This window comes from Oryx dammah, unplaced genomic scaffold (assembly GCF_014754425.2).
Source record: "Oryx dammah isolate SB20612 unplaced genomic scaffold, SCBI_Odam_1.1 HiC_scaffold_29, whole genome shotgun sequence".
NCBI lineage: Eukaryota > Metazoa > Chordata > Mammalia > Artiodactyla > Bovidae > Oryx > Oryx dammah.
The window spans coordinates 52,327,028-52,341,961 of record NW_024070213.1 but is presented as its reverse complement, the minus strand read 5'-3'; the positions used below and the strand labels follow the sequence as shown (position 1 = coordinate 52,341,961).

The 14,934-nt window shown below is 39.3% G+C and overlaps 1 pseudogene; it reads right to left on the bottom strand.

Annotated features, from left to right (window-relative positions):
- Positions 1–11,510: 11,510 nt before the first annotated feature.
- On the bottom strand, positions 11,511–12,101 carry LOC120858023 (annotated as a pseudogene).
- Positions 12,102–14,934: the final 2,833 nt, after the last annotated feature.

The window sequence follows — 14,934 nt, the reverse complement described above, 5'->3', positions numbered from 1 at the left end:
TTTCCAGATGGAGATGGTCAGAGGATTCATGGAAAATACAGGATTTGTGTTGGCCTTTGTGGTTGTGGTTTAGTCACTAGGTCATGTCTGACTCTTTGTGACCCAATGGACTGTAGCCCACCAGGCTCCTCTGTCCATGGAATTCTCCAGGCAAGAATACTGGAGTCGGTAGCCATTCTCTTCTCCAAGGGATCTTCCCCACTCAGGGATGGAACCTGGGTGTCCTGCACTGCAGGTGAATTCTTTACTGACTTTGAAGGTTATACAGATTTGGAGTAAAGTAAACAGGTTGTTTCAGATGTGAGGAATCAGAGCATCAGAGACTTGAAAATACAGTATAGAAGGGGAGAATTACTGTAAGAGAATAGTGGGAATTAGAGCTTGAAAGAAAGGGTAAAATCAGATTTTGGAAGGCTAGCCAAAGACTCTGGGTTTTATCCAATAGATACAAGGAGTTATTCTATATTTTTGAAATGGGAAATGAAATAGTGAAGTAATGTTTTAGGAAGATAATGCTGGTAATAATAGGTTGAATAGATGGAAAAGGAAGTGGTTGAAGGCAGAACAATTGGTTAGAAAACCCTTTCACTGGCCTAAAAAATGATAAAAGTCTGGTATACAGTAGTAGAAAGGAAAATGGAGAGGAAAAACATCATTAGGAAGAGAAAGAGAAATCAATACAGCTGTGAGATTATATGATGTGGGAAGTAAGGGACAATTTATGATGTCATCTTTTGGCTTAATGTGTGATTTGAGACCTGGGTATCAGAATGGTTGCAAAACATTTCTCATGTTCATAAATGAGAAATGTGAAAAGTAGCTTAGGTTGGGGTTGGAGGAGAAAAATAGGTTTTGTTTTAGATTTGTTGCTTTTGAGGTGATGGCATACTCTTTAGTAAGCAGTTGGAAATGCAGGGCTCAATTTTGTGAGAGACAGAGATAGACAGACAAAGGTTGGGACTAGTAATAAAGATTTTGATATTGTCTGTATGTAAGTAACAGTTGAAGTTGGGAAGATATATTTTAGAGGAGGATCTGTACAAGCAGTACAAGTTGAGGAATTATCTCCTGGAACACTGATTTGGAGTAGGTTTATGTGCAGAGCCTACTATTTGCCTCTGGAATGATATTTTCTTTTGCGATGTCAAACTCAGAAGATGTATTCTTTTTAACATGCATAACATGTCTAGGAGATAACTTTATCAATTTGTGTCCTGGTCAAATAGGATTAAAAATTCAACTCAATGAAAATATTTTTATAAATGTTTCTCCATGTTTCTGCCTCTGATAACTTTTCTGAACTTGTTCAAGTCATATAGCTAGTTTGGGGCTAAAAATTTCTCATTTGTAAAATAAGAGTGTTGACTAGAATTCTCAGATAACCTCTAAGGTTCCTTCCAGTTCCTCAATCCTAGTGTCAATTTCTAGGGTATTTCTCTAGTGTCGGTTTCTAGGGTATTAAGCTGATTGACTTGAGTCTTACCAGCAGGGAGCAGACTATTCCACAATTTCTTGAGGGCATAGCTATCTCTTTGGAGGACTGATGGTCTAGGGGGTGTTCTTAGTAGTGTTCCTAAATCCACATTATCTTGGAAAATGTCTTATATTTATAATCCTTTTAGAGGTCTTTTTCAATCTCCAGTAGCTGGATATCAAGCAAAAATCTTTGAGTTAATGAAAGCTGTTTGTGACGAATTAGTTATTCAGGAGACATAAGAGATGTGGATTGATCCCTGGGTTGGTAAGATCCCCTGGAGGAGGGCATGGCAACCCACTCCAGTATTCTTGCCTGGAGAATCCCATGGACAAAGGAGCCTGGTGGGCTATGGTCCATACAGTTTCAAAGAGTCGGACACAACTGAAGTGATTTATCTGCAGCAGCAGCTACATGACATGTTTTCTTCTCTACCCAAAGCTTCTCTACTAGGAGAAACTTAAAGGTAGATTCAGTGTTGAGTCCTTCTAGAATTTTAGTTTCAAGAACTTAGTGTAGACTAATGAGTGTATATATATATCTTGAAGTACAGTTGATCCTTGAACAACACAGGTTTGAACTGTGTTGGTCCACTTACACACATATCTTTCAATAAGTAAATTGAAAAAAATTTGGAAATTCACAACAATTTGAAAAATTCACAGGTAAGCCATGTAGCCTAGAAATATTTTTAAAAATAAGGAAAACGTATCTCACAAATGAATAAAATATATGTAGATGCTAGTCTATCCTTACATAAGCATAAGATGAATGGTATTTAATATAAACTTAATAATGTGTTTGTTTTCTTATGTTTTTTTGACTTTTAAATAATTATATCACTGTGTTGTATGCCTCTGGAGAAGCTTATTAGCCTATTAGCACAGATAGCTGTTGTTTTTTATTCTAAATAAGTTTCTAAGACTGTATTATGAATATAGTCATACAGTAGTACTGTATCCCATAAAAATTTATAATGATACAGCCATTAGCATATAAGATACACTCTGTAAAACAGTCATATCAATTATGGGCTACCATAAGAATAAAAACCATAAAGTAGTCATATTGTTGCTTCCTCATTATCAGTTCATGAATTCAGTTATACTTGTAAATATATATGAATTTATCTTGCATATTATGTTTTTATGTTTGATGTTTAGTGTTAGTGATATGTATGATATCTATAGTATTTTGTATTATATAAGACAATATTAATGTAGGTGCTGACAGACAAATGGTTTCATCTGATAAACAGATGAAGTAAACTTACAGTATCAATGAGGTATAGTACAGTACTGTAAATGCATTTTATTCTCCTTATGGTTTTCTAATTAACATATTCTTTCTCTAGCTCACTTTATTGTAAGAAACAGCATATAATACATATAACATATAAAATATATGTTAACCAACTATGTTGTTGATAAGGTTTCTGGTCAAGATAGGCTTTTAGTAGTTTGGTTTGGAGGAGTCAAAACTTGCATATGGATTTTCAACTACATGGGGAGTTAGCACCCTTAACCCCTGCATTGTACAAGGGTCCACATACAGTCATTTTTAGAAGGTTGAGTTCAGTTCAGTCACTCATTTGTCCAACTCTTTATGACCCCATGGACTGCAGCACGCCAGGCCTCCCTGTCCACCACCAGCTCCCAAAGCTTGCTCAAACTCACGTCCAAGTCAGTGATGCCATCCAGCCATCTCATTCTCTGTTGTCCCCTTCTCCTCCTTCCTTCAATCTTTCCCAGCATCAGAGTCTTTTCCAAGGAGTCAATTCTTCACATCAGGTGGCCAAAATATTGGAGTTTCAGCATCAGCATCAGTCCTTCCAATGAATATTCAGGACTGATTTCCTTTAAAATTGGCTGGTTGGATCTCCTTGCAGAATAAGGGACCCTCAAGAGTCTTCTCCAAATCCATAGTTCAAAAGTATCAATTCTTCAATGCTCAGCTTTTTTTATAGTCCAACTTTCACATCCAAACTGGGAAAACCATACCTTTGACTAGATGGACATTTGTTGGCAAAGTAATGTCTCTGCTTTTTAATATGCTGTCCAGGTTGGTCATAGCTTTTCTTCCAAGGAGCAAGTATCTTTTAATTTCATGGCTACAGTCACCATCTGCAGTGATTTTGGAGCCCCCCAAAATAAAGTCTGTCACTGTTTCCATATCTATTTGCCATGAAGAGATGTGAAGTGGAAGTGCTGCACTCAATATGCTAGCAAATTTTGAAAACTCAGCAGTGGCCACAGGACTGGAAAAGGTCAGTTTTCATTCCAATCCCAAAGAAAAGCAATGCCAAAGAATGCTCAAACTACTGCACACTTTCACTCATCTCACACGGTAGTAAAGTAATGCTCAAAATTCTCCAATCCAGGCTTCAACAGTACGTGAATCATGATCTTCCAGATGTTCAAGCTGGATTTAGAAAAGTCAGAGGAAGCAGAGATCAAATTGCCAACATCTGCTGGATCATGGAAAAAGCAAGAGAGTTCCAGAAAAACATCTATTTCTGCTTTATTGACTATGCCAAAGCCTTTGACTGTGTGGACCACAACAAACTGTGGAAAGTTCTGAAAGAGATGGGAATACCAGACCACCTGACCTGCCTCTTGAGAAATCTGTATGTGGGTCAGAATGCAAGTTAGAACTGGACGTGGAACAACAGACTGGTTCCAAATAGGTAAAGGAGTACGTCAAGGCTGTATATTGTCAACCTGCTTATTTAACTTATATGCAGAGTACATCATGAGAAATGCTGGGTTGGATGAAGCACAAGCTGGAATCAAGATTGCCGGGAGAAATATCAATAACCTCAAATATGCAGATGACACCATCCTTATGGCAGAAAGCGAAGCAGAACTAAAGAGCCTCTTGATGAAAGTGAAGGAAGAGAGTGAAAAAGTTGGCTTGAGGCTCAACATTCAGAAAAGTAAGATCATGGCATCTGGTCCCATCACTTCATGGGAAATTGATAGGGAGACAGTGAAAACAGTGATAGACTTAATTTTGGGGGGCTCCAAAATCACTGCGGATGGTGACTACAGCCATGAAATTAAAAGACGCTTACTCCTTGGAAGGAAAGTTACGACCAACCTAGACAGCATATTAAAAAGCAGAGACATTACTTTGTCAACAAAGGTCTGTCTAGTCAAGGCTATGGTTTTTCCAGTGGTCATGTATGGATGTGAGAGTTGGACTATAAAGAAAGCTGAGGGCCAAAGAACTGATGCTTTTGAACTGTAGTGTTGGAGAAGACTCATGAGAGTCCCTTAAGGAGATCAAACCAGTCCATCCTAAAGGAAATCAGTGTTGAATATTCATTGGAAGGACTGATGCTGAAGCTGAAACTCCAATGCTTTGGCCACCTGATGTGAAGGACTGACTCCTTGGAAAAGACCCTGGGAAAGGTTGAAGGCAGGAGAAGGGGACAACATGGGATGAGATGGCTGGATGGCATCACTGACTCAATGGACATGAGTTTGAGTAAACTCTGGGAATTGGTGATGGACATGAAAGCCTGGCATGCTGCAGTCCATGGGGTTGCAAAGAGTCAAACATGACTGAGCAACTGAACTGAACTGAAATGAACTGAACTGAACTAATGGGACCGGATGCCATGGTCTTAGTTTTTTTAATGTTGAATTTTAAGCCAGCTTTTTCACTCTCCTCTTTCACTTTCATCAAGAGGCTCTTTAGTTCCTCTTTACTTTCTGCATAAGTATGGTGTCATCTGCATATCTGAGGTTATTCATGTTTGTCCTGGCAATCTTGATTCCAGCTTGTGCTTCATCCAGCTTGGCATTTCCCATGATGTACTCTGCATGTAAGTTAAATAAGCAGGGTGACAATATATAGCCTTGACGTACTTCTTTCCCAATTTGGAACCAGTCCATTGTTCCATGTCCAGTTCATTGGTAATCTAGCAAAATTGCTTCTTGACCTGCATACAGATTTCTCAAGAGGCAGGTCAGGTGGTCTGGTATTCCCATCTCTTTAAGAATTTTACACAGTTTGTTGTGATCCATACAGCCAAAGGCTTTGATGTAGCCAATAAGGAAGAAGTAGATGTTTTCCTGGAACTCTTTTGCTTTTTCTATGACTCAACGGATGTTTAAAAGGTTGGAGACATGCAATTCAGCAAATTTTAAGTATCTTCTAGGCATAATAATAAATAAATGTACGAAGATGAATAAGGAACAATTTCTGTCTTCAAGGAAGCTTACTGGTTCATAGGAGAACCTGGAATGTAAGTAAATACTCCACATGAGTACATGAAAAGGGTAGTAGAGTAGAAGGAAATACTGAGTGTAGGGTGACTGAGATGCTAGCCTCCTGTTGCAAACTGGAATAACTATCTTCTGGTATGTGCTGTTCCTAAATTGCCTGAGCAGGAGGTTGTTAGTCACTATCCTTCAAGTCTTGGGTCTAAAGTAGGTGATTGATTTATTTTGAGCAAATGTCTATGAAAGCTTTTAGTCTATCTTAATAATCAACTTAGATCACAGCATATTGTTTGTGTGAGATATGCAAAAGGACTGACACACTGAAAATGATTGACTAGTTATAAATAGACACTACATTTTTGGCAAGATGCAGATGAAAGCTTTTACGAAGTTATACAGTTGTGGCAAGATATTGTCAACTGTTGTACTAGTATTCAGATCATTGGAAAATCACATCAATATTGTCAGTATACTACTTAGCAGACAGGCATGCTGACATAAACAAGTTATCAAGCTGTAGACTAAACTGAAGACCTATAAAAGAATGATGCTTTATAGAACATTCTATGAATACCATATTTGTTCTGGATGAGTGTCATTTTTAGATTTCCTGTGTTGAATTTAACATAAAGGTGACCAAGTTATATTTATAAATAAATATATGACATTTATGTCATTCAGAGTGCTTGCTAAAATATTCTTGTTCTATAATGTCACTCATCTGAAAGATAACTATGTTTTCTGGTAGTGAAAGGTATTCTTTCCTGTTTGGTGCTTCTACATTCTTTTTCAATTTAACACATCAAAAGACAGAAATTAGAATATTGAGGATAAATAGTCATAGGTGCACTGACTAAACGTCCGGATGTAAAGAGTAATTGAAAGCTATGTAGCCTGGAAAGTGATCTGGGGGAGGCAATTATAAACTTCAGCTCATTATGAAAGTCTTTGAATGATTTGATTCTTTAATGTAGGGATAAATCTCTCTAAACTGTGATAAAAGTTCTGATTCCAGATTTGTGTCACTAGTTTTTGAGTGGGAGCAACACTTTTCACTTTCGTGCATTGGAGAAGGAAATGGCAACCCACTCCAGTATTCTTACCTGGAGAATCCCAGGGATGGGGGAGCCTGGTGGGCTGCCATCTATGGGGTTGCACAGAGTCTGACACAACTGAAGTGACTTAGCAGCAGCAGCAGCAGCAGCAGCAGCAGCAATCCTAAAAATGACTTCCAAGATGTGTGATCTGAATGAGGGCATCAACAAAAGTCTAAGCCACCCATAAGGTATGTTTCCATTGGCTCTAAACCCCCAGACCCAGCCCTGAGTGACTTTGTATATTGTGTTTAAAGAACCCTTGTTAAAATGAACTGTATTATCTGGCAGGAGTAACATATGAATAATACTGGCTAACATTCAAGTGCCTAAATCTTAGTTAATACTTACCATACCTTTATGAAGTTGATACTACTGTATTTAAACATTTTAAGATTCACTCCCCCCAACACACATTTTCACAGTGAAATTAGTATGTATTTTAGAATTAATGGTGTCTTTACTAGCATAATTTAGAACATATTCTTTTCTTTTACAAGCCTTGGAGCTTGTCAAATCATGGTGAGACTGACAAGAGACGGCATCATAGATTAGATGAAATATGGTATTAGCCACCACTCCACTTCATCCAACTTTACCTAAAAGAAAATTGGGACATGAAGCTAAGTAAACTGTTCAAGATCACAGAACTGATAAGTATTTGAGCCAGGATTCCACACAGATATAATTAATTCAATCCAGGACTGATGTTTACAACCACACCTTTCTGCCTTCTGGTAATCTAGCAAAATTGGTATATCTGAAAAACTATCCTCACAAAGCTGCACTCTTTGGACAGTGGAGATGGGAAGAAAAGGAATTTATAAAGGACCACAGTGGACTGTTCAGTGAAGGAGTACAATAGAGGACCCTTCGAAGCCAGGGTAATTATGAGCAAAACAGACCCTGAGAGGACAGGAAAGCTACAGGAATGTTGGGAAACCCTGAAGGTGATGAAGGTGAAGGTCATTCACTTCATTTTTTGTCCAGGGCCAGAACTGTGTATGCAAAAGCTTCTAAATGGGATGCAGAAAGAAAATCCCTATGTAACAGGGAGTTATTTATCTGTATCTCTCATCTGTATCTCTACATTTACATCTATACCGATCATGTGTGCTAAGTCGCTTAAGTCGTGTTAGACTCTATGTGGCCCCATGGACTGCAGCCTGCCAGGCTCCTCTGTCCATGGGATTCTCCAGGCAGAATACTGGAGTAGGTGCCCATGCCCTCCTCCAGGGGATCTTTCCAACCCAGAGATCTAATCCATGTCTCTTAACGTCTCCTGCATTGGCAGGCAGGTTCTTTATCACTAGCGGTCACATGGGAAGCTCATCTGTACTTATACCTATATCTATTATTTGAAAGAGAGATTTGTATTGGGCTTTTTTTTTTTTTTAAAGGAAATGTTACATTATTAGCAAACATTAGGAGGGGAGTTTGGGGAAGAATGGATACATGTATATGTTCCTACATGTAGGAAGAAACAGCCGAGTTCCTTCGCTGTTCACCTGAAACTACCACAACTGTTAATCGGCTATACTCCAATACAAAATAAAAGTTTTAAAAGCAACTAAATATTTTTTAAAAATATTTTCTTATCCTACATTTAGATTTTATAACTTTATGTTATTCTTTCTTTTTTATTATTTGCTTATTTTATTTTCACAGTGCCTAGCATAGTTCAATGTAACTTGAAGCTCAAATATTTATTTAATAAATGAAACATAACTTTCTCTCTTGCTGCAAATACTACATGGACTCTTGGAAGCCTATCTGGGTGAGAAGAAGGATGCTTTGAGTGGGGGTGGGACACCTCTGAAAGGGTTTTATCAGCTGCAGTAATAACAAAGAGTACTGTAATTTCTCATCCTGCTTGTCAAGAAATGAGGTAAGCAGATTAAAATCAGTTAGGATCTAGCATTGCTGCTCTACCTCCAAAAGTAAAGATGAGCCAAGGAAAAGACAATCCAGTGGAAATACTCTGTCATTACTCCCTGTCAACTCCAGTGAGCAATCGCATAAACATGACACACAGCAACACACACACACACACACACACACACACATATAAATTTTTGTATTTTCTTTTGCCTTTGTGTCTAGTCATCTCAAATGGGTCGACTCATGTTTTGGCTAATATAACCAAACCAGACTCTTTGGCTCAGCTCTACCTGCAAACTTTCTGGCCTGTTTGGGTATAGTGAAGTGGTTTGAGTTTCTGAGAACAAATAATTAGCTCTAAGAGAAGGCCAGGGTTATACAAAACCCATTCATTTCTGCCTCTGTGGGTTCTGTAATGCTGTTGAAAGGAAAACAAAGTTAGATTAGGACAGTGCTTGGCTACATGGGCTTCATGAGATTTTTTTCCATTTAGTGTTATCAGAACATGTATTTAATTATTGTTGTTCTAGACTTGATAAGCTTAGGGATTCGTATCTTTAAATTACATCTCCCTTAATGAACCACATACAATATCTTAGTGTTGGTGTGGACCGGAATGCTGACCTTGTCTTTTTTTATTTAGTTTCATCCATTGGGCTTTAAAGATAGATGAAGTTTCAAACTAGGTCTAAGAGTATCATCAACTCAAAGAGACTGAGACTATAGTTGCTTATTTTATTAGCTTTACTCCACCATTTTTCTGCATCTTTTCATTTCATTTTCATTCCATAAAAACATCAGATATTTGTGTTGATGTTTGGGGAGAACAGTCAGTTACAGTACAGACTGATGGAGACCACTGACCCTGGTAAGTGAGTTTTGATGACCAGGGGGAAATGATTGGGCCAAATATAAGACTTCTTTCCATAGTGTTCATGGTGATAGTGTTTAAACCATTTTTAAGTAGTTTTAAAATGTGGTAGAACATAAATCTCAGTTTGTAGGTATTTTTTCTTTATCAGGGACAGAGCATCTATAAATTCTGCTCTATTAATCGTTCAGTTCAGTTCAGTCCAGTCTCTCAGTCGTGTCCAATTCTTTGTGACCCCATGAATTGCAGCACGCCAGGCCTCCCTGTCCATCACCGACTCCTGGAATTCACTCAAACTCAGGTCCATCGAGTCAGTGATGCCATCCAGCCATCTCATCCTCTGCCGTCCCCTTTTCCTCCTGCCCCCAATATATTCAAGCTCTTTTCCAAATCATGAATCACCTGACTACAATCACTTATTCATATATACTCTCTCAAATAACTTACAGTGAATTGCATGAGAGTTGGACCATAAAGAAAGCTGAGCACCAAAGAATTGATGCTTTTGAACTATGGAGTTAGAGAAGACTATTGAGAGTCCCTTGGACTGCAAGGAGATCAAACCAGTCAATCCTAGAGGAAATCAATCCTGAATATTCATTAGAAGGACTGATCCTGAAGGTGCAACTCCAATACTTTGGCTACCTGATGTGAAGAACTGACTCATTGGAAAAGATCCTGATCCTGGGACAGATTGAAGGCAGAAGGAGAAGGGGACGACAGAGGATGAGATGATTGGATAGCATCACCAACTCTATGGTTATGAGTTTGAGCAAGCTCTGGGAGTTAGTGATGGACAGGGAGGCCTGGCATGCTGCAGTCCATGCAGCTGCAAAGAGTCAGACACAACTGAGTGACTGAACTGAACTGAACTGAACTGAACTGTGTGTGTGTTCATGTACCCAGAGGCAACTGCTAATATTATTTTTATAGAAATTATATACATTTAATTTCTCAAATAAAGCACCTGTAGCCTACCAGGCTCTTTCCTCCATGGGATTCTCCAGGCAAGAGTACTGGAGGGAGTTGCCATTTCCTTCTCCAAGGGATCTTCCCAACCCAGGGATTGAACCCGGGTCTCCCACATTGCAGGCAGATGCTTTAACCTCTGAGCCAGCAGCTCACAAATAAGGCATAGCCTTGTCTATTAAGCTTGAGGCAGGTATTTAAGAAGGTAGGAAGGACTTTTCTCATACTCAAGCTCAGAACTCATGTCTAGGTGAAATGAAGTAGAAACAACCTTCCCAAATGGTGGGGCTTTTCATTTCCTAAGCAGGAGCAGAGAGGGAGTGGTGGTCAGCTCAGTGGGCCAACTTTCTGCTTCTGATCTCATTTATCAGATGATGTTTTAGGATTCAGGCTTCCCTGGTGGCTCAGTGGTAAAGAATCTGCCTGCCAATGCAGGAGACGTGGGTATGATCCCTGGGTCACGAAGATCCCCTGGAGAAGGAAATGGCCACCCACTCCAGTATTCTTACCTAGGAAATCCCATGGACAAAGGAGCCTGGTTGGCTACAGTCCATGGGGCCACAAAGAATCAGACATGACTTGGTGACTAAACAACAATAACAACAATTCTAGGATTTAGTGACTATCAGTATCACCTATGAGCTATTAACAGAATTGAAAGTTTTGTACCAGTGAGGCGGGAGAAGACAGACAATAACACTAGTAGCTGCTCACATTATGAAACAGGGTTACGAGGTCAGAGGAGGGTAAGAATAGTCTGAGGAATATATAAAAGTTAACTCCATAGTCATTATTCCATTCCCACCCCCAAATCAATTTTTTTGTAATCATGATTCTTTAAATTGAAAATAAGAACAAAACTCTTGTAAGACATTGGTTTAAAACCCAGTACTTGGGTAAGTGAAAGAAGGTGAGAAAACACCAGATGAAAAAAGTTTGGAGTTGAACACTGGACATATTCCTTCATGGCACAAGAGCAGGGTTATAACTCTTCAATGGTGTTTTGGTAACTTTGGATTTTTAATTTCCATGTGCTTATTCTTTTTTTTTTTTCTTTGAAATGCCAGAGAGCATTGCCTGGGCCCTTCAACATCTGGCTTGGTCATAACATAGTAGTCAGACTGGGATTTGTACTTTTCATTGGAATACTGAAAATTTACAGTTAGGCAAAGATCAGAAGGGCAGTCTCATTGGAGCTAAGCCAATGTTGGTCATTAGCCACATGAACACAGCCAGATCTTTCACCAGAAAGACACACATGATGAGTTTTGGGACCATGTTGACCATGTTGATAGGGTTATTCTCATAATTATGGAAAACTTCTAAAGATAGCTCTATTGCATGGCCTTTTGAATTTTGTACAGCTTGGATGACAAACTTGTAGACCCTGAAATTGATAGTGAAAAAGAGGGAAGCCAGGATGATATAAGAAGCCACACTGATGATACTGAAATCTCCAGGGTAAGGAGCACTATCAGTGTGGGGCAAGATCTAAGCTCAGCTTTCTTCACATTGTGCCAGAAAATCAGACGGTGTATCGCAAAGGAGGCATCAGAGCATGTTCCCAGGCAATTCCCTCCCATGTCCCCTTCCCTCATTAGTGGGCAAGGAGGGTTGGGCCCCAGAGGATGAAGAGGAGTTAGATGGGATTGACAGGCTTCCAATGGCTCTACCATGAGCTTTTCCAAGAAGGGCAGGGGAAAAAGCAGGGAAATAAAATAATCACTTTGTCAGCTCCCCCAAGTGCCTTTGCTCCTTCTAATTCATGCTTATGCTCTGACTACTAGTGATGTTTTGATATATAGCGTTCCAGACTTTATTATTTTATATGCTAACTGGAACTTTTCCTGTTTAATATTTCACTTATAATCCCCTCTCCCTTTGCATTTTTTCCCCACTGAAAGGGTTCCTTAATTGTTTTCTTTTGTCTCTCTGCCTCTGCCCTAATCCCATTCTCTTGAGGTAGATTCTAGTAATGTTTTGATATATAGCCTTCCAGACTTCCTCAATTATTTTATATGCTAACTGGAACCATGACTGTTTTCACTGGATGGGACCTTGGAGATCATCTTTCCATCTCTCTTTACTCCCTCCTGCTGCCCTCCTAGCCCTGCCATGGCAGGCTTCCAGAAGATGCATGGGCTAAATGCCCCACCTGAGACACCACCTCAGCCAGTGATTGGCATAACTTGGACTAGAGCCCAGGTATTTCAGTCCTGGTTAAATGACCTTTCTGCTGCATCCCACAATTTAATTTCTTAGCCTGTTTCATGACCTAAAGAAACAGTTTCTATAAGATAGATTCAAGTGGTTTATGGGCAAATTTAGTTTACAAAGTGACCATTCATTTTCTGATGGAAAATAAGCAAATAGACAAACCAACAAACAAACTTCTAACCAAATAGATGGCTATAGTTCACCTCTGTTTTTTCTTTGGCCTTAGTGACTGGCCCATAGGCCCTGTGCGTTGCCTTCCTGGAACAGTTTTCTTATATTAAGATTGTCCTTAAATCCATCGCTCATACAGTCAGCTTTTGGTGCTTCTTCTTCTTTTTTTTTTAATAAACATACTCTTTTTCTTTAAGATTTTTCTAATGTAGACAAGTTTTTCAAAGTCTTTATCAAATTTGTTACAATATTGCTTCTGTTTTATGTTTTGGCTTTTTTGGGTGAGAGGCCTGTGGGATCTTAGCTTCTTGACCAGTGATCGAACCCATACCACTTGCATTGGAAGGTGAGGTATTAACTGCTAGACCACCAGGGAAGTCCCAGTTTTTTGCTTCTTATTCTGTTTTCTTATTGGTCACTTGCTTTGGCCTTGGGTACAGCTCTCCCTGCTTTTTCACAAGTACTTCCAGAAAGGCTAAACTTAAACCAGCCAGGTCATCCAAGTTGCTGACTTCCTGGGTATGTTCAAGGTGTTCCCCGTAAAAACCAGGACTCTCCCCTGGTGTGGGACATCATGTTTCTTATTCATGTACCTTCAACTGAAATTTATAGCTTGAACAGTAAATTCTGACCCACCTTAAACTGCTCATCTTGACTTTTTCTTTAAATTTTTTAACAGCCCTCCCTCTAAGCTTTCTAAGTTCAACTTAAGCACACACCTACATCCACTTTTATAGAGAGTGCACACTTTCCCAAAATAACATTAATGAAAACCTTGGGGTCTCATTCTACCGCCATCCCAAACACTCTCAGAATTTCTCACCCAGCCTACCTAGAAGTCCTAAGATCACTCTTCACACCAGGCCCAGATCTTTGGACTTTGTTCAAAGTCCATCCTGTCTTCTAAGTCACAGTAAACATGGTCATGTTAACTATAGTCAGATCTCTGACACAGACAGAATTTATAGTGATTTTTGGATATGGGGATTCTTTTTTTTTTTTGCCAAGGATCCAATTCAATCAAACTTGAGTTTTCAAGGAAGAGAGCATCAGAGAGTGAATGCCAGAGATATCCACTTTGCAAACATTGTGTGCAATTGTTAGACTGCAAGTGAGCTCTTCTGAGTTTGATGGTGGTGGCTGTGGCTTGGGGGAATCTCTTTCTTTCCCATAAGCCTCTGGCTGTTGTTGTTTCCCGTGTGTGTGCTTGCACGTGTGCTGTGAATGATGTTAAACAAGCATCATTTTTGTTTCATGTGACTGCAGAATAGTGCTTTCATGTTTACCTTTCATATCCACTTTAAGGATGGAATCTGTTTTACAACTGGGACTGCTGCTATGACCAATTCTGTAGCATTGCCTTCAGTTCAGGCACATGCCTCTGAAACCTTAATCACTAACAGATGGCTGCTTTGAATCAAGAATTCCCCTCTCTGGCTACTCAGCCTGAGCAATGAGCTGCCTAACTTGGATCCTACGGGCTTCTTGAGAAACTCCATAGCCTGTATTACTAGCACACTGGTAACAGGCAGAAGATTGATGTTTTCCAGGCCCAAGTAGGACTTTGAAATAATACCTAGCGGTTGTAGAGAGCTATTTATTTTCTCCTCCTTCTACAAGTGTTTTCACATACATGATCTCATTTTACCCTTCAAATAGTCCTTGGAGTTAAGTAGGGAAAGCAGTATTTTCCCCTAGGAACCTGAGGTCCAGAGATGTTAAGTAACTTGCTCAAGGTTACACATTAGCTTTGACTCCTAGTCTGCTGTTACTTCCACTAAAGTGACACTAGTATTTATTTTGTCCTGTGTCAAAATTGTCTAAGGTCTTTTCAGGTGCTGAGTGAAACCAAATTGTCATTCTTACAGCTCAGATTTAATTAAATTTGTAACAGCTTTAGTATTTTTTTGTACCCTCCTCCCTTGCCCAGTCCTTAAATTATAACTAAAAGGCAGTGACTTTGTGTGCCTAAAAGTTATTTGGGGAGCTGTTCAGTAGATCCTGGTTTAGCAGATGGAAGGTGCAGCC